Raw genomic sequence first — 19,653 nt, 5'->3', positions numbered from 1 at the left:
GGAATTGTAAATGTCTTACTCTCTCACTTAGGCCTTCAGAGTTGCTGTATTCTCGTGAGCAGGTAAGATATTATCCACATAATGTATGACCAAGCACTGATCTTTAAGTGTGCTGGTCGCATGAGAAATGTATCTTTGGCAAATGGCAGGGTTATTTTTCATGACTTGTGGGAGTACTGTCCACTGAAATCTTTTTGCAGGGAGCTGGAAATTAGGCTCCCATACTATAAAGGTGAAGTAGGCCTTATCCTCCTCCACGATGGGAATGGAAAAGAAACAATCTTTGCTATCAATGGTAACTATGTGGTATCCATTAGGAATGGCCCCTGGATGGGGAATGCCAGCCTGGAATGTTCACATCTTTTTTATAATTTTGTTGATGGCTCTCAAATCCTGTAGGAGCCTATATTTTCCCTGCCTTTTTTTGGTATCACAAAAATGGGCGTGTTGTGAGGGCTAGTGGAGGGCTCTATGTGTCCTTTTTCCAATTGTTCCTGTACCAATTCTCTAAGGATGCCAAGTTTGGGTTGTAATATTGGCCACTGCTCTACCCAGATATTTCCTTTTTTTCCCCATTCAATGGGGATTGGGCCTGACTTTTTTATGAGGTGAGCAGTGGCCCCTAGAATTGGGGGTGAATCATCCCACTCCTTGGAATTTACCCAAAGGAATTTAAATTGGCAAACAAAAAAGCTGTCTGCACCCTAATATTTATTGCAGCACAATTCACAATAGCCAAGACCTGGAACCAACCTAAATGCCCATCAACAGTAGACTGGATAAAGAAATTATGGGATATGTACTCTTTAGAATACTATACTGCAGTAAAAAAAATGAAATCCACTCATTTGCAACAAAATGGAGGAATCTGGAACACATCATACTGAGTGAAATAAGCCAGTCCCAAAGGGACAAATATCATATGTTCTCCCTGATCGGTGACAACTGACTGAACACCAAAAAGGAAACCTGTTGAAGTGAAATGGACACTATGAAAAACGGTGACTTGATCAGCATAGCCCTGACTGTTAATGAACAGCTTAATACATTATCCCTCTTAGTATTTTTTGACTGTTCTACTTAATACTACTGGTTTAATTCTGTAATTAATACACAGTTATTCTTAAGTGTTGAAATTTAATACACAGTTATTCTTCAGTGTTGAAATTTAACTGAAATGTGATCCCTGTTAAACATAAGAGTGGGAATAAGAGAGGGAAGAGATGTACAATTTGGGACATGCTCAAGCTGACTTGCCCCAAATGGTAGAGTTAGAAACATACCAGGGGATTCCAATTCAATCCCATCAAGGTGGCATGTACCAATGCCATCTCACTAGTCCAAGTGATCAATTTCAGCTCACAAATGATCATAATGAAAGGACTAAGAGTCAAAGGGAGCACATAAACAAGTCTAGTACCTGCTAATACTAACCGATAGAATAAATAAAGGGGAGAGTGATCCAACATAGGAAGCGAGATACTCAGCAGACTCATAGAATGGCAGATGTCCTAAACAGCACTCTGGCCTCAGAATCAGCCCTTAAGGCATTCGGATCTGGCTGAAAAGCCCATGAGAGTATTTTAGGCATGGAAAGCCAAGACACTCTGGCAAAAAAAAGGAACTAAATGAAAGATCTCTGTGAGTGAGATCCCAGTGGAAAGAACAGGTCTTCAAAGAAGGAAGTACCTTTCTCTGAAGGGAGGAGAGAACTTCCACTTTGACTATGACCTTGTCTAAATAAGATAAGAGTCGGTGAACTCAAAAGGCTTCCATAGGCTTGGAAACTCATGACTGGAGCATAGGGAGATTACTGATGCCATAGACAGGAGTGTCAGTTTGTAAAGTCAACAACAGGAGTCACTGTGCACTTACTCCTCATGTAGGATCTCTGTCCTTAATGTGCTGTACATTGAGATTTCATGCTATAACGAGTACTCAAACAGTATATTTCACTTTGTGTTTCTATGTGGGTGCAAACTGTTGAAATCTTTACTTAATGTATACTAAACTGATCTATATATATAGAAAATTGAAAATGAATCGTGATATGAATGGAAGAGGAGAGAGAGCGCGAAAGGGGAGGGTTGCAGGTGGGAGGGAAGTCATTGGGGGGTGGGGGGTAGCCAATGTAGTCCATAAGCTGTACTTTGGAAATCTATATTCATTAAATAAAAGTTAAAAAAAAAGAATTGGGGGTGAATCTTACTTGTAGGTTCTCCATTAAATCTGTTGGCTTGTGGAGATTTGTGATCTGTAGTAAGGACCACTTGCATTTTTGAGAGCACATCTCTCCCCCATAAGGTTGTGGAAACCTCAGCAATTAGCAGAAAGATGGTTCCAGTATCTCCACTGTCATCTCACCATGTTACAGGCGTGATGACCTGATCAGCCGATTTTAATCCTCTAACACCTTGGAGGTCGGGCCCGGGTGCTGTCTTCCAATGTTGCATTTTACTTGTGTCCCTAGCTTTTAAGATAGTGGCATCCACCCCTGTATCAATTAAACACACAAAGGCAATGTCATCTAAGTATAGGGTAGATTTTGGCTTCAGATAAAGATGAGCATTGACCAATTAATGGTGTTGGGACTCCCTCTTACTTGCCTGGCTGAGGGTCACCCTGCTGGGAGTTTAAAGGCTTGGTCTTGCAATCTTTTGCCCAATGAAAGCCTTTTTTACACCTGGGACATGGTGTTTTGGGCTTGCCCCATCTGTCAGCATTTGGGCAGTTTCACCATAGGTGTCCCGTTTCCTGACATCCCCAACAAACCAGAGGATCATTAGACTTCCTTGTGTTCAGTTTGTTAATGGCCACAGTTAGGGTCTGTATGGGTGTATCAGCAGGGTTTACCTCCTTTGTAGCTACTATCCATTTAGAAAGGTCTTCATTACAGACTGGGGCGATTGCAGCTTTTGCTTCTTTGGTAGCACCTTCCCAAGCTAATCGTTTGACCAAATGGTCTTGATCAAGGCCACGGTAATCTTTTCTCTACTGCCTCCAAGACTCTGGTGAGGAAATCAGGGAACCATTCGCCTGGGCCTTGAACTAGGTTTCTAAAGAGCTGACTATAATTAGGAGGATTCATATTTTTTAAGGCTCTAAGTGCCAAATCTCTGATCAAAATAGGCAACTACTCCAATGTGGGCCTGTTCATGAGGATATATGTAGGTGCTGTGGTCTATAAGCATATCAAAGGTTATTGCAATTCCATAGGCAGCATTGTTGCTTGCCATGGTCTTGGTCTCTTCCTCATAGGAGGCTTTCCACTGTAAGACTGTGGTCTTGACAAATATGCTTTGAGCAGTGTAACCCAGTCAAAATGAGTTTGCAGGTTCGCCGTCCATTGTGTGAGCACCTGTTCAAAGTAGGGAGAGTTGGGGCCTGACTCTTGAGAAGCCTTTTTTAGCATAGTAAGGTCATTTACAAGTGAACGACTCAACCTCAACATCTCGCACCCAACATGACTCAGAGACAGCATGTCAGACTGGGTAAGGACCCCAATTGATTTCAGCAAGTAGGCCCCTCAGTGTTTTGTGTGCTGTTTGGTTCTGTGAGGGTGAGCACAGAACCCCCTCCTTTGCCCATTTCCTTGTCCTTGTCCTCGGTTGAAGTGACCCCAGGTTAGGCACACACAAATTCACATAAGTGATAAGAGCATGTCACTCCAGACCTCTGCCTCACAGGCAACAGTTGATGACTTGGGGGAGAGCTCTGACAGTGAAAATGACATGACAGCAGACAACGCAGCAATGTCTGGTCATCCCCCTCCAAATATCCATGGAATGAACTTAGATGACCTCGAGGCAATAACCCATGGGAGGTCATCCCATCTGCACCCAGTGAGGGGCTGCAGTGCTGGGTCCTCTGAGAATCCCAGGAGAAGAAAATCTGAAGGTTGAGTCTCAATGCTTGGTTCCACGTATAGGACATCACTACCAGGAAACAGACAAATAACATGATTCAGGCTCACACATTGGGTTTTACTCATGTTGTTGAAAAGCTATATCATTTATATTTTGTGGTCAAAGAATTAGATTTCTGTGTGTACCCTGTTCATTTTAGTGGGTCCCTTGTCCCTGCTCTATATTTTTCTTATCCACCTCAGCATTTTGCCCACAATGTCATTGTTCTACAGCTTTAGGTAGAAAATCTATTATGAATTGGAAAAAATATATTCAGTGCCAGCCATGTTCCAAGTGCATTCAAGGAGATGAGTATCAGGTGCTGGACAAGCAGAGTCCCTACAGTCCAATCATGGAACTGGAAGAGAAGCACAGAAATAATCAGAGGTCCTGTTGGGGCATAGTAAGTTCTCTAAAGAAAGTGTAAGCTGACCAGAAGGAATGAGTGTTAGAGGATTGTACCCTCATGGGGTACCAGGCAAAAGCAGTGGACAAAATGACATTTGGAGAGAGATAGCAATAGGGAGAGTCTGGATGCCACAAGGTTATTGAAGGAGCTGCCTGACAGGAGGTCCAGGCAGGACAAAGGCTCTGAGAAAGGTGCTGGCTTCAGATGAGCAAGTCTATCAGGAAGCCAGCGTGCCCAAACCCCTAATGTGAGGACTGCCCACTCCCCACATCACACACACACACACACACACACACACCTTCTCTGACTGCCCACTCCCCACATCACACACATACACCCCCTGACCATGGCCTCTTGGGCTGCGGATGTTACTCCATATTCTTCTCTCTTCACACACACAGATTAGGGAAAGCATAGACAGTGGATGAGCTGTCAACATCAGATTCTGTTTCCCCTAAAGAATGAAAACAGGCTTTCCATTTCCCACAAGGCACAGACGTGGAAACTTGGGGTTCCATTAGAAAATGATTATTGTGTGCTCTGGATTTAAAGAAACACACAGAAAATCTGTTCAGTAAACAGAGAAGGAGCTTACATTGGCATTAGGGTGAGAAATTACTGCAACTGGCTTCTGAGGGACTGTGATGGAGAGGAGTCTTCTCTCCTCACTATCTCCTCTCTTCTGTCTCTCTCTCTCTTATACTCTCTTTCTCTTTTTCCCTTCTCTGCCCCTTCACTCCAGTCTGTTGGGTGTTCCCCAATAAACCCTTTCCCTTACTCCGGTGTTCGGTGTGTTTTGTGATGGCTAACATCAATATATAACATTGGTGCCGTGACTTGGATAGCCTTGCATTGTTAATCCAGCATCCCCCAGTGCTCTGAGGTCCTGGAATTCTGCCAGTCGCAAAGCACACCCCCAGAACTCCTTCCATGCCACCAAATGCTCTGCGATCTCCATCCACACATCGGCCTTCCAAATTTTGAGGTAAGACACAGAACGAAAATTCCTCACAGTGACTGCTATTTGAGTGGTGGTCTTCTGTCGTATACTTGCCTGACTCTCATAAAGGTCACAGCACTGGACTCTAGCCACCACTCCTACTTCTCCTACTTAAGACCTTTAGCTTCTACGGACACTGTGTCCGGGTGACAGTGGGTGCGAGTGATGACTCCATCTCTGTTCCCCTTTTTACAGGCTAGCCCCTGGGCCCCAGTGGGTGCTTGGGTAATGACCCCGCCTTCTGCTCCCATATTCTCTCACTAGTCAGATAGCTGGGATGCAAGGATGTGTGTAATCCACGGATCTGACTCTATAGGTCGCAATGGGAACTTTTCTCTAACTGCGTTCCATCTGATGGTCCCTCTCAAATTGGCTCCAGCCCTCAAAAAGTGGCCCCTACAAAGAGATGTGCAATTCGGGACATGCTCAAGCTGACTTACCTCAAGCAGTAGAGTTAGAAACATTCCAGGGGACTCCAATTCAATCCCATCAAGGTGGCATGTACCAATGCCATCTCACTAGTCCCAGTGATCAATTTCTGTTCACAATTGATCATAATGATAGGACTAAGAGTCAAAGGGAGCACATAAACAAAAATAGTGTCTGCAAATACTAGCTGATAGAATAAAAAAGGGAGAGACTGATCCAACATGGGAAGTGAGATACACAGCAGACCCATAGAATGGCAGATGTCCTAAACAGCACTCTGGACCTCAGAATCAGCCCTTAAGGCATGCGGATCCGGCTGAAAAGCCCATGAGAGTATTTCAGGCATGGAAAGCCAAGACACTCTGGGGAAAAAAAAAACCTAAATGAAAGATCTCTGCAAGTGAGATCCCAGTGGAAAGAATGGGTCATCAAAGAAGGAGGTACCTTTCTCTGAAGAGAGGAAAGAACTTCCACTTTGACCATGGCCTTGTCTAAATATGATCAGAGTCAGTGAACTCAGGGGGCTTCCAGAGCCTTGGCAGCTCATGACAAGAGCCTAGGGTGATTACTGAGGCCATAAACAAGAGTGTCAATTTGTTAAGTCAACAACAGGAGTCACTGTGCACTTACTCCTCATGTAGGATCTCTGTCCTTAGTGTGCTGTACATTGAGATTTAATGCTATAACTAGTACTCAAACAGTACTTTTCACTTTATGTTTCTGTGTGGGAGCAAACTGTTGAAATCTTTACTTAATGTATGCTAAACTGATCTTCTGTATATAAAGAGAATTGAAAATGAATCTTGATGTGAATGGAAGGGGAGAGGGAGTGGGAAAGGGGAGGGTAGCGGGTGGGAGGGATGTTATGGGGGCGAAGCCATTGTAATCCATAAGCTGTACTTTGGAAATTTATATTCATTAAATAAAAGTTTGAAAGCAAAAAAAAAAAAAAGTGGCCCCTCTATGGTGGCGCATTTGGCCCTGAGGGATCAGAAGTCAGAGTAGTTTGACCCTGATAATATTCAAGATCTTTATCACTTCCGTGAATGGGAAAATGGAAGGAGATTCCATATGTTCAAGCGTTTTCCTATCTTCAAACTATCTAACTTCCTACCTTCCCTGTGTACTTCCTGCTCTCCCACTCAAGTCCTTCTGGTCTCCAAGACTCGCACTAGGGGTCAGAGGCCTGAGCAAAAAGTCCTTCCTTCTACCCTTGATCCTGTTCCCGCCACTACCACAGCCTCCTTTGATCCTGCAGATGAACCTCCCCCTTATTGCTCCAATCTACAGGCACTGGCTCAGCTGCCTCCTGAGGCCTCAGAGGCTGAAGTTCCAGCGCCATTATCTCCCACGCAGCAGCTGCAGAATATCCACCATCGGCTTCGGCCCTGGCTTCGTCATCACCTCCCCCTCCTGCCGAATTCCAGGGGGTGGACCTCTCCTGTCCTATCTCAAGCTGCTTGCTCATCTATTCCTCAAAGCCATTCTCCGCCCGCATGTACTTCCTCCCTAGCTCCTACCCCCACTCTCACTATATGTCCCCCTCCCACCTAGGAATTCGGACTTTATCTCTGTCTTATTGGTTTGGAAAGGCTGTCTCCATGGTTTACAACTGGTCTTTTGTCCCTCTCTTGTCCCAGTCTTACCATAAGAATAGCAAGGGAGAAGTAATCCAATCCTTTTGGGCTCCCTGCTTATTGAGAAACAAATTAAGTATCCCACCCTTCTGATGGCTCCTTTTGTTTTATCATGAGCAAGCAGACAGGAAAATCAGGTTTCCTGCATGGACCTGGCCCACTATAACTAATTTTTCTTTAAATCTAGGAAGTTCGCTACCTTTGAAAACATTGCTTTGTAACTTGCTGAACATATTTTGCAATTTATTTTAACAGGTTTCCTGGTAATCAGTACTCAATGAAACAGCAATGGGTAATTAGTACTTGTTTTAGATGAATGCAATTATAATTTTAATTTAATTCAGATAGAGATATATAATATCAGCATCTTAAGTCATTTAGGTGTAACTGCTAATTGGGTAAAGACGAATGAAATAAATGCATATAAATCTAAACTTTTGTATACTCAGCATGTTATATTCTATAAAAACATTTGGGATAGTTCATAAACTATCTATGAAAATAGTTCATTGCTTGGAGTAGCTCAGGCTGAAATTTGATGTGTTACAATATTTAAAAATGTTATCTTAATTTGAAAATTTTTAACAGGTTATTTCAAAATGTAAATCAAGGACATTGGAAAATGGAAAACATCACAAGTATACTAATCTATTCCTCTTTAATGTAAAGTTAGAATCTGATCCTCTGTTAAAGCAGTAAGTTAAAGTAATCTATTATGTTCTCTTGATGTCTGTTAAATTCTAATTGTTTGAAAGCAGCTGAGTTTTTATTAAGAGCTATGAGTTATTTAAACCGATAGAATAAATAAAGGGGAGAGTGATCCAACATGGGAAGCGAGATACTCAGCAGACTCATAGAATGGCAGATGTCCTAAATAGCACTCTGGCATCAGAATCAGCCCTAAAGGCATTCAGATCTGGCTGAAAAGCCCATGAGAGTATTTCAGGCATGGAAAGCCAAGACACTCTGGCAAAAAGATCTCTGTGAGTGAGATCCCAGTGGAAAGAACATGTCTTCAAAGAAGGAGGTACCTTTCTCTGAAGGGAGGGGAGAATCTCCACTTTGACTATGACCCTGTCTAAACAAGATAAGAGTCGGTGAACTCAAAAGGCTTCCATAGCCTTGGAAACTCATGACTGGAGCATAGGGAGATTACTGATGCCATAGACAGGAGTGTCAATTGGTAAAGTCAACAACAGGAGTCACTGTGCACTTACTCCTCATGTAGGATCTCTGTCCTTAATGTGCTGTACATTGAGATTGAATGCTATAATGAGTACTCAAACAATATATTTCACTTTGTGTTTCTATGGGGGTGCAAACTGTTGAAATCTTTACTTAATGCATACTAAACTGATCTTTTGTAAAAAAAAAAAAAAAAAAAGAAAGAAAAAGAAAAGAAAAGAAATTATTAATTCCCAACTTGACTCTCACTGGGATTAGACATGACAATAGGTCTGATCTGATTTCAGCATCATTTAAAAAAATCATCTATTATTTTTCACTTTATGTTTCTGTGTGGGAGCAAACTGTTGAAATCCTTACTTAATGTATACTAAGTTGATCTTCTGTATATTAAGATAATTGAAAATGAATCTTGATGTGAATGGAAGGGGAGAGGGAGTGGGAAAGGGGAGGGTTGTGGGTGGGAGGGACGGTATGGGGGGAAGCCATTGTATTCCATAAGTCGTACTTTGGAAATTTATATTCATTAAATAAAAGTTTAAAAAAAGAGCTATGAGTTATTTAAATATGTGCTTATTTTCAAACATTTAAATAATTACCTTGTAACAATGATCACATTTGGTCTATATTATGTCATGATGTTAAATCCTATTTCAACCAGATATTTTGGATTTTGAGCCTTCTTGACATTCTTGACAGGCATTCAAAAAATCAAAAATCAAAGTTTCAAATAATTTGGACTCTGAAGTTTCCAGTAAATTCTGGACTTCGATTTTTCCAGTTCGGGCCCAGCTGAAAACATCAAAGGACCTATGTCTCTCATCTTGTCGAGACACCAACTAATCAGGCTATTTGGATTATATTAGAAGTACTGTCAAGATGTGAAGTGGTGCTAAATTTTAAGTCTCTATAATATAAAATACTACTGCTACAAAGGTCTAAATATTAAAAAGTCTAATTATCTTGTGTTACGAGACATGGTGGCTATCTTAATGAGAAAGCCCCAGAGGCCTAAAGGGTTAAATGCTTTATAAAATCCTACAGGTGCTTTCAAAAGTACTGTGAAGTAAGCAGGTGCCTCTTGTTGGTTAATGAGTTTATAATTTTAAATGTGGCAACTTAAAGTCCTTTGTCATCCACAGTTTTGTATATCAGACTTGCTGTTCATAAAACTAAAGCATTGTTGGTTCTGAGTTTAGCTGTCCTATAGGTTATGATGGACTTTTCCAGCCAATTCTATTGTATTCAGTACTTGGGGATGGCTCTGTAAACAGATGTAGCCAATATGTATTACAGGTACCAACTGAGAGAAAGTGTGGTTAACTGAGGTTACTAAAAACAAAAGTAATTCAAATCAATTGGTAATTTACAAACAGGAGTTAGATTCTCTTTTTAAAAAAGCTATTAAAACTGCTATATTGGTTTATTATGTTATGTTATGTGTGTATACATATTGTATGTCCACATGGGAAAATTTATTGAGTTTTATTTTGGTTGGCTTACAGATAAAATATTGCCCATAAATTCAAACTGCTAAAATTAGTCAAAGATACATTTTAATTCATGTGACCTAAATCTCTGTATCAGATGTTTTAAACGTGTTGGTAGAAAAAAAACTAGAAACATTTTATATGCTTGTCCTTAAGTTTGCTGGTTAAACAAGCTACACCATGATAGATATTTAAGAGATGTTTCCAAATATATGTATTCTTAAAATTTATGGAAGGCATTGGACCTTCTGGTAAGTGTTTTCTTAAGTAGTTATCTAATGGTTGAAACTGTTTGCTAAGTTTTCACTTGATACTGCTATTGTCAGTAAGCGATCTGGGACCGGCACCCCCATTTCTCTAGTCTAAGCCCAACTTGTTCTTTCATTTCTCTATTCTCTTCAAGGTAGGAAACTAATTCTGTTATGAAGGAATCTCAAAGATGCAACATTTGATTTTTAGATCTTATAAAAGGGATAGCTAACATTTTCTGTAATAATAGCATAGCTAAAATGAAAGCTTAAATTATAATTTCACAGCTAGATCTACATCACAATCAGTGAAGTAAATAGTAAACAGGGATAACCTCCCTTTCAGACCAAACAAAGAGAAAGAAAGTTTTAAAGTAAGAACATGACTTTCCTCATGGGCATTATCTACCTCAGAAAAACTACTACAGAACATGCCTGTGACTACAGACTTCTACTTTAGGCCATAAAGATTAGAGATGGGACTTGAGCACCCCCTTGACTTGCATCCTCTGGTCTGCTTTCACAAAAACCAGGAGGAAAAGAAACCTAGGCATCAGAAGAAATGTAAAGATAGGTGGCAGGCCTATTAGTGGCTGTTTTTGTACAAGGATCTGCCCTTGAAAAGACCCAACAGGCCAGTCCACTGCAGTGGCTTTCAATGAGGTAAGCCTGGGCTTTAGCAGAAGTCAGCTTATGAAGATCCCTGGCAGCTCTGCCAGCCAAGATTTGGAACACAGGAAATAGAACTGCCCTGAAGTCGAAGGACACCAAGGTCAGAGCCACAGATCTTATTGGCTCTAAGATAAAAAGCCCTTCACTCAACCCAGCTTCCAAAGTGACCACCGCTGTTGAGGGGATGGCCAAGTAGGGTCAGTAACATTGCAGGCAGAACTGTAAATTTCCTGTTAGAGATGCCACCTGCCTTTACCTGGCCAGCTCTCCTCCCAGGCCAGCTGGGTAATGAAAGTCAACAAATTTCCTGTTAGAGATGCCACATGCCACCTGCCTTTACCTGGCCAGCTCTCCTCCCAGGCCAGGTAGATAATGGAAGTCAACAGGGTGCCTTCCCTAAGGAGGTTCATACCTCCCTTAGGATGCACCCTATGTGAAGAGATAGATAGGTCTGGGCCTCTTAACTTACAAGGCCTAAAGCCCACCAGATTATTATCAAGCCCCTTTTTTCAGGCTCTACGTGCCTCTCAATCAGAGACACATACAATTTGTAACTTAGCACATTTCTTAGTTCCTCTAATAACAACTCTGTCCTTTGTATCTAGCCCACTTGAGCCTCATTCCTTTATAAGCAAAGCCTCTACTCTAACATCAATGGCTCTACTCCCAACCTGTATGTACTGATGGTTCTCTCCCCCACTTAATGCTGTTTAAGAGTGATTGAATTAGTAACTAAAAGTACCAATCTGGAATACAGACATTTCCTATTATGTTTTTAAATATTGTTGGAGATGCCAGGCATTTGTTGAAAAGGCTTTATTCCTTCTCAGAAAAGATAAATAGGAATTCTGTGTGATGAACAAGGTGTGCATCGAAAATAATGTTGCTGCTATTGGCTCACATAGAACCTGTTTGTGAAAACAGCCTCAGATGATGCAGGAAGATATGTGTTTCTGTCTGTGCTAATGTGTATGAAGTATCCATGTGTATAGTTTGTACCATGTCACTTGTACAGATGTTCCTTGTCTAGATATATGTGATATGAGATTTCTCAGTGTCTGGGTCTTGTTAGGGGAGATGAAGAGAGGACACATGTGGGAGAATTATATAGCTGGAAAGTGGTGCTTCCTTAAAATATAGACCCTCCACCCCCCAAAAAAAAAAACTGAAGTGATGCCGGGAAGGGATGGGCGTTGTGGGGCAGTGGATTGAACCACTATCTGGGAGGCCTGCATCCCATACTGGAGTGCCAGTTTGAGTTCCAGTTCCTCTGCTTCCAATCCAGCTCTCTGCCAATGCACCTGGGAAGCAGCCACCTATGTGGGACACCCAGATAAAATTCCAGGCTCCTGGTTTTGGGTCTGGTCCATCCCTGGCTTTGCAGCTTTTTGAGATGCCAACCAGAGGATGGAAGATCTCTCTCCCCCTCCCCCTCCCTCTCCCCCTTCCCTCCCTCTCCCCCTCCCTCTCCCTCTCCCCCCCCTCTCAAATAAATAAATAAATAAATAAATAAAATTAATTTTAGTGGCTGGCTGTATGGCATAGTGGGCTAAGCCTCCACTTGCAGTGCTGGGAGCCCCTGTGAGTGCTGGTTCATGTACCGGCTGCTCCTCTTCCAATCCAGCTCTCTTCTATGGCCTGGGAAGGCAGTAGAAGATGGCCAAAGTGCTTGGGCCCCTGTACCCATGAGAGAGACGTGGAAGAAGCTCCTGGCTCCTGGCTTCAGATCAGCCCAGCTCTAGCCATTGCAGCCATTTGAGGAGTGAACCAGTGGATGGAAGACCTCTCTCTCTCTCTCTCTCTCTGTCTCTCTGCCTCTCCCTCTCTCTGTAACTATGCCTCTCAAATAAATAAATAAAATCTTTTAAAAATGAGTTTTAATAATAAAGACTGAAAAGGGCATGATATAATGGTAACGATATCAATGCAATGGAAGGTATAACAATTGGAGGTCTGTGATTATGATTCATTAGGCTCAGGAAAAAATGAATTATGATTCATTAGGCTCAGGAAAAAATGAAATAATTAGGAGTAGGTATTTAGCATATTGATTAAGATACCCACATCCCACATCAGAGTGCCTGGATTTGATCACCCCAATTTACTGTTACAGAGAATTCTGGGAGCTCCCAGTGATGTCTCAGTAGCTGGGTTGCTGCTAACCAAATGAGAGACCTAACGTGTGCTTTTGGCTCCCTGCTCTGACCCTGGCCCTGCTGTGGTCACTGTGAGGATTTGAGGAGTAAAGTACCAGATGGGAGCCCTACCATTTGTCTGTATGTCTATCTGTTTATTTCTCTGTCTCTATGCCCCTCTAATACACTGAAAAAATATCTTAACATTTTATTTAAGTTTATTTAAGTGCAAACCAGTCATGAAACCCATGCTTGTTAATTTTATGCACTTACAAGAACTTTTTTTGAAGGCTCCTTGAGTATCCACCTAACAGTGGAGCACCAATATGATGTAGAAAGTAGATGTTAAGGGGCTGGTGCTGTGGCATATGGGGTAAAGCTGTTGCCTCTAGTGCCAGCATCCCATATGGGCACTGGTTTGAGTTGCAGCTTCTCCACTTCTGATCCAGCTCTCTGCTATGGCCTGAGAAAGCAGTAGAAGATTGCCCAGGTCCTTGGGCACCTACACCCATGTGGGAGATTCTGAAGAAGCTCCTGCATCCTGGCTTCAGGTTGGCTCAACTCCACCCATTGTGGCCATTTGGGGAGTGAAGCAGTGGATGGAGGACCTCTCTCTCTCTCTCTCTCTCTCTCTCTCTCTCTCTCTGTAACTCTTCCTTTCATATAAATAAAATGAATCTTTAAAAATCACATATAAAAGGATTACTGTCCAGATTACATAACCAAATGCTATAAGATACAATGGATGTTCAAATTCAAACCTCAACAAAGCCAACTTAACTCACTGGGAACTTCAAGATGCTGGAATTCTCCTGTTCTGGGTTTATCTCCCATGATGCATTGGCCTGGAAAGATAATATGTACAAAATTAAACACACAGCTTCTAAGAGTGGAGTTTGGTGATATTTGACTAACATTATCTGTGTAACTGCTGGACCCTGATCAGGACAGAGAATATTTAATGTCACTCCATAAGATTCCTTTTTATGCCACTTTCTGAGGCAATCTTTGTCCCCACCACACACTTTTGCAAATGGATCTGTATAGTATTAGCTTTTGGTTTTCTGACTGACCTAATATTTTGGAGTTCATCCGTTCTAGTTCAGAGATCATCGCTCTTTGTTTCTGAGTATAATTTAATCACAATTTTTATTTTCTGTTTCTTTTTTTATTTTTAAGGGAACAGATTTCATGTATTTCAAAAATACAATTCTAAGGTAACCATGCTTCCTTCCCTTCCTAACCCCTCCCTCCATCCCTCCCTCTCTTCCTCCCTTCCTTTCCTTCTTTTTTATTTATTTTTGCAATAATATAATTTTAATTTAATTTATAATTTCAGGCTTAATACACCACTATTTATTTAATGCTCAACAAGTAAAAAATAGAAAGACTATAGTTCCACAGCAATATAGACAAGGGCTACAAACAATAATCAGATCGTAAGATGTCAGTTTCATTCTTATACTTTTTTTCTATATTAGCTGCCACATATCAGAGAAAATATATGATGTTTGTCTTTTGGGACTGGCTTAGCACAATAAGTATGATGGTCTCCAGTTGCATCCATTGTGTTGTGAATGACAGGATTTCATTCTTTTTTATGGCTAGCTAGTATTCCATTGTATATACACAAACATTATGGAAGACAGTATGTAGAATCCTCATAAATCTGAAAATAGGTCTACCAAATGACACAGCCATCCTACTCCTGGGAATTTACCCAAGGGAGTCAAATCAAATATGAAAGAGTTATTTGTACCCTCACATTTAAGTCAGCTGAATTCACAATAGCAAAGATAAGGAATTAACCCAATGTCCATCAACAGATGACAAAGATGAAAGGAAGGAAGAAGGGGAATTGAGGGAGGGAGAGAGGAAAGGAAGGAAATATGTTTATCACCTTGGAATCATTCCTGTGAGGGGTCGAGTCGACATTGTGGAGTAATGGGTAAAGCCACCGCCTGCAATGCTGACATCCCGTATGGGTACTGGGTCATATTCCAGCTGCTCCACTTCTGATCCAGCTCTCTGCTATGGCCTGGGAAAGTAGTGGAAGATGTCCCAAGTCCTTGGGCCCCTGTACCCATATGGGAGACCCTGAGGAAGCTCCTGGCTCCTGGCTTCGGGTTGGCGCAGCTCCGGCCATTGCGGCCATTTTGGGAGTGAACCAGTGGATGGAAGACTCTCTCTCTCTCTCTCTCTCTCTCTCTCTCCTCTCTCTCTCTCTTTGCCTCTGACTCTCTGTAACTCTTTCAAATAAATAAATAAATATTTTTTAAAAAGATCTTCACATATAACATTGAGAAATGGAAATGTCTTGACGAGGTCCCAACCAAATCTTGATTCTGACATGGGTCATAATTTTTTAAGATCATTTAACCCTTCCAAGCCCAGACCATGAAGAACAGACTTTTGCAGAGAGTAAATAAGAGAATACAAAGAATACATCTTTTCATTACCAAATTTCTCAGTATTATAAAACTAACTGACAGCTCTTAGCTTGGGGTATAAATATGACATTTCTAATGTTTGAGCAAGGTCATAATGCAGCCAAGAAATGTAGTGTCCATGGATTTATACAAAGAGAAATAAATTCCATTTGTTCACCTCTTTGTTGAAAAAGGGGTTTCTTTCTGGGGATATCAAGCACTGTGTTCTCACTACGGGTGAGTGCTTTGGAAATCCAAGGATCCCAGTCAACCTAAGGAATCTTCAGACTTTACAAAAAATTACAACCTGGTGCTGGGATAAAGTATTAGGAGATTAAATCTTGGGAACACAAGCAAGTCTGTGGGGAAGGAGTAACAAAGACTGATTCGACCTCATGTTTAACCTGGTGTCTCGGGAACATAAAATCATCAAAAGAAAATTAATTGCAATGCAGAGCGATGTCTCACAGGGCAATGATGAGCTCAGGGTTGGAGTAGCAAGAGGGAAATGTGCCCAAGGGAAGGAGATGCACGGAGTTGTAAGTATCTCTTCTGCTGTTGTCAACCCTAGACTGAACAGAGTACAGTGGTTGCTTTAGGAGACTTGCCTGTGACTTGGGGATTAATGCTTTACTCCCTCCTGCTGTCTTCTCTGGGAGAGAGCTTTGGTCCCCAACATCAACCATCCAGGGAGGCATTCAGACTTCCACACAGAGACTGTCCTCTTGGAGAACCCATCCAGGTGAGCCCAAGGAACCACCAGTACTGCAGGCAAAGTTTAGATAGAATGGAAGCCAAGAATATTTACCTACAGTCACCTGAGAGCAAGTTCATCCCAAGTCACACCTTAGAGATTGCTGTGAGTGTTTGATTTATGGCTCAGCCAGTTGAAATATTTATTTATTTATGATGTTAAAGAGGGAAATGTTGAACACAGTGACACAGAGTGGTATTTCTGACGATTGCAATGAAAGAAGGAATGGGAGGCTTAAAGTGAATTCATTAAAAAAATCAGAAGGGACTTCATCAAGTTTTTGGAAAAGTAGAATTGGAAGGTAGTATACTGTGGTGCAAAAATTTTTGCCATCCATGTATTATTTTTCAGAGCACCCATTTTGCATGAACTTCTTGATGATCCAATGTATGTCTAAGGACCTCTAGAATCAGTAAGAGATATCATATATTTTTCTGTAGAGGATTAGACAGTGAAATGAGGCTATTTATTATTTCTGAGATGCAACACTATTTCAAAAATATCTTTAACAAATTTTAAGTTTATTTTAGCTTTATTTGAAAGACACACCACACAGAGAGAGAGAGAACATACACACACTGGTTAGTTCTCAAAATGCTTGCAGTAGCCAGAACTGCAGTAGACTGAAGCCAGGAGCTGGGAACACAATCTGGGTCTCCCATGTGCATGGCAGGGACAACACTACTTAAGCCATCACTGGCTGTCTCCTTCAGTGGCACTGGAATCAGCAGCAGAGCCCAGATTTGAGCAGAGACACCCAGATGTTGAATGTGGAAGCCCCAGATGGTGTCTTAACCCTTCACCAAATGCCCTCCCACCATCCTCTTTATTCCACAACTTCAAGTTGACTTCCTTTCCTGCAGAATGCACATGTGTTCACACAGCTCTGCGACAATACAGAGGGGATGAAGCAGGTGAGATCTTGCAAGATACAGGTGAAGACTGAGTGCTGTGTAATTAACATGATAATGACATCATGGCCCCAGGGATAACTCACTGTATATCCTGTTCAGTGTAGAAGGGACAGAGCTGTTGTGCAGGGCACAGGACCTTACAGAGTATGGTCTATGGAGCCCTTTACATTCTGGACAAAGAAGGGAAGCAGGACTTGAGTGCACTCCTAAGTTTTGTCACAAAGGAGATCTGAATTCAAAGTCCATGGCAGGCATTGTGGACACCTGCATCCCTAATATGAGGACCTAGGTTTAAGTATTGCCTCTGCTTCCAATTCCAGCTCCCTGCTAATGCACAGCTGGGAAGGTGCCAGGTGATGGGTCAATAGCATGGGTCCCTGCCACCCACATGGGAGACTCAGATGAAGTTCAGGGCTCCTGGCTTCTGACTAGCCCAGCACCAGCTGTTGTGGGCATTTGGGGAGTGAACCAGCAGCTGAGAGAAGATTCATTCTCTCTCTCTCTCTCTCTCTCTCTCTCTCTCTTCCTCTCCATTGCAAGTAACAAGGTTATATCATTTTGAATAATTTCTTTTGAATAGTTAAATAGACATCAGAAAAGAACATTGAGAAATGCACCTGACTCACCTGCTGTTGGGCCTTAGAAAACCCACTGAAGTTGGTCTTTCTGTGCATGGTTGTTTCACAGAAAGAAAAGCACCCATTTGCCTTTATTGTGCAGTACATATGAAAGCTGACCTCACAGAAGCACAGAAGAGTGGCCACCAGCCATGGGAGGGGTGGGGGCAGAGGTTAAAAACCTTGTCATTGGGGACAGATTTGCAGTTAGGCAGGCAGGGTGAGTCTGAGGCTCTATTTCAAGACCTGTAGGATGTCGAGGGCTAACCTTAATCACAATGGATTCTGAATTTCAACTTTGCTAGAAGAGGGTATTTTGAATATTCTCATCATAAAAACGATATTATTCTGTATCAAGACATCGCATTCTACCCATAAAAGTGTACATCATCTATGAGCATTTGCTGTGCACAGTGAAATTGGCATCTTTCATTTGATTGTTTTAGCTCTTGCCTACATTCCTGCAGATCTCTGGGATTTTACTTTTCATCTGCTGAACTTTTCGTTTAGGGAACATTAAACCTCGACTATAAGGGAAAGTGAAAAGGTGTTATCTCAAGAAAGTAAAAAATAGAAAAATAAAACTTAGAAAATTTGGTCCAATCAATATGGAATAATGCAGGGAAAACAACCCCAACACTTTCTGTAACAATGTCCTGATGTGTTGCTCTCTTGTGGGTTTCCCGTGTGAGTGTTTAGTTGATTCTTGTTGTTTCCCCACACACATGGAGGAGTCTCAGCACCCGAAGGACGTCTTCCTTCTTTCCTTAGAGGGTGTTTGTGTCCTCTGCTGGCTGCTTCTGGTCTCTGAGGCCATCCTGGGTGTTGGAAGGGTGCCAGGGCCAGGAGCTTGTTCTTCCTCAGAGTCTCTCAGGAGCTACCTGAGCTTGTTAGCGCTTTCCCCACTGGGAGCCACTGAATTCCTCACTTTTGGCTCAGGGAGCATTTATTTTTCACTTCTGCAAACATGGGCAGATTGTGGCCCCAGGGCACACAGGCAGGGGAGTCACAGACTAGAATTTTGAATACCATTTGTACATGCTATGGAGAAGGAACATTTGACACTGATGGTGTGCTTGGTACATGCTGTTTTCTGATGTTGTCCCTGGGGTTAGAAGAACACTGGATCAGCCCCAGAAGGCCACGGCATGTGGTGTGTGCATGTGTGTGCATGGTGTGCAGGTGTGTATGTGTGTGCACAGATATGCATGTGTTTGAATGTGTGTATGCATGTGCGAAAATGTTTTATGTGTGTATGTGTGCATGTATGTGCATGTGTGCATACTTGATAGGGTTGTATGTGTGCATCTGTGTATGTATGTGTGTGCATGTTTGTAGGCGTGCATGTGTGTGCATGTGTTGTGGGTGTATGTGTGTGCATGCATGTGGATTACATGTGTGGGTTGGTGCATACATGTGTGTACACTTGCTCATGTGTGTGTGAGTGTGTGCACATGTGTGTGTGTGTGTGTTTAGCAGTGAGATCAGATTTCAGAGAAATTGGACCTGAGCTCAATAGAAGGGTACCTCAAGATGTCCATGGAAAAATAGAATTAAAAGATGGCTTCATTTTGGTGCAAAAAGCCTTGGAATCTAGGCCTAGTTTTCAAAAACTGTGCATTTAAAAATAATTTCTTCCTTGTATTCACTTCCTTTCCTATTTATTTGAAGGGCGGAGGGACAGAGACAAAGAGAGAATCTTCCATCTACTGGTTCACTTCCCCAGTGCCTGCGTCAGCAGGTTCTGGGCCAGGCAGAAGCCTGGAGCTCCATCTGAGTCTCCCCCATGTGTGGCAGCAACACAAGCACTTGATCTCTCATCTGCTGCC

This window comes from Oryctolagus cuniculus, chromosome 16, assembly GCF_051225735.1.
Source record: "Oryctolagus cuniculus isolate XC-2025 breed Fujian yellow rabbit chromosome 16, ASM5122573v1, whole genome shotgun sequence".
NCBI lineage: Eukaryota > Metazoa > Chordata > Mammalia > Lagomorpha > Leporidae > Oryctolagus > Oryctolagus cuniculus.
Note: the sequence above shows the minus strand (reverse complement) of the source record.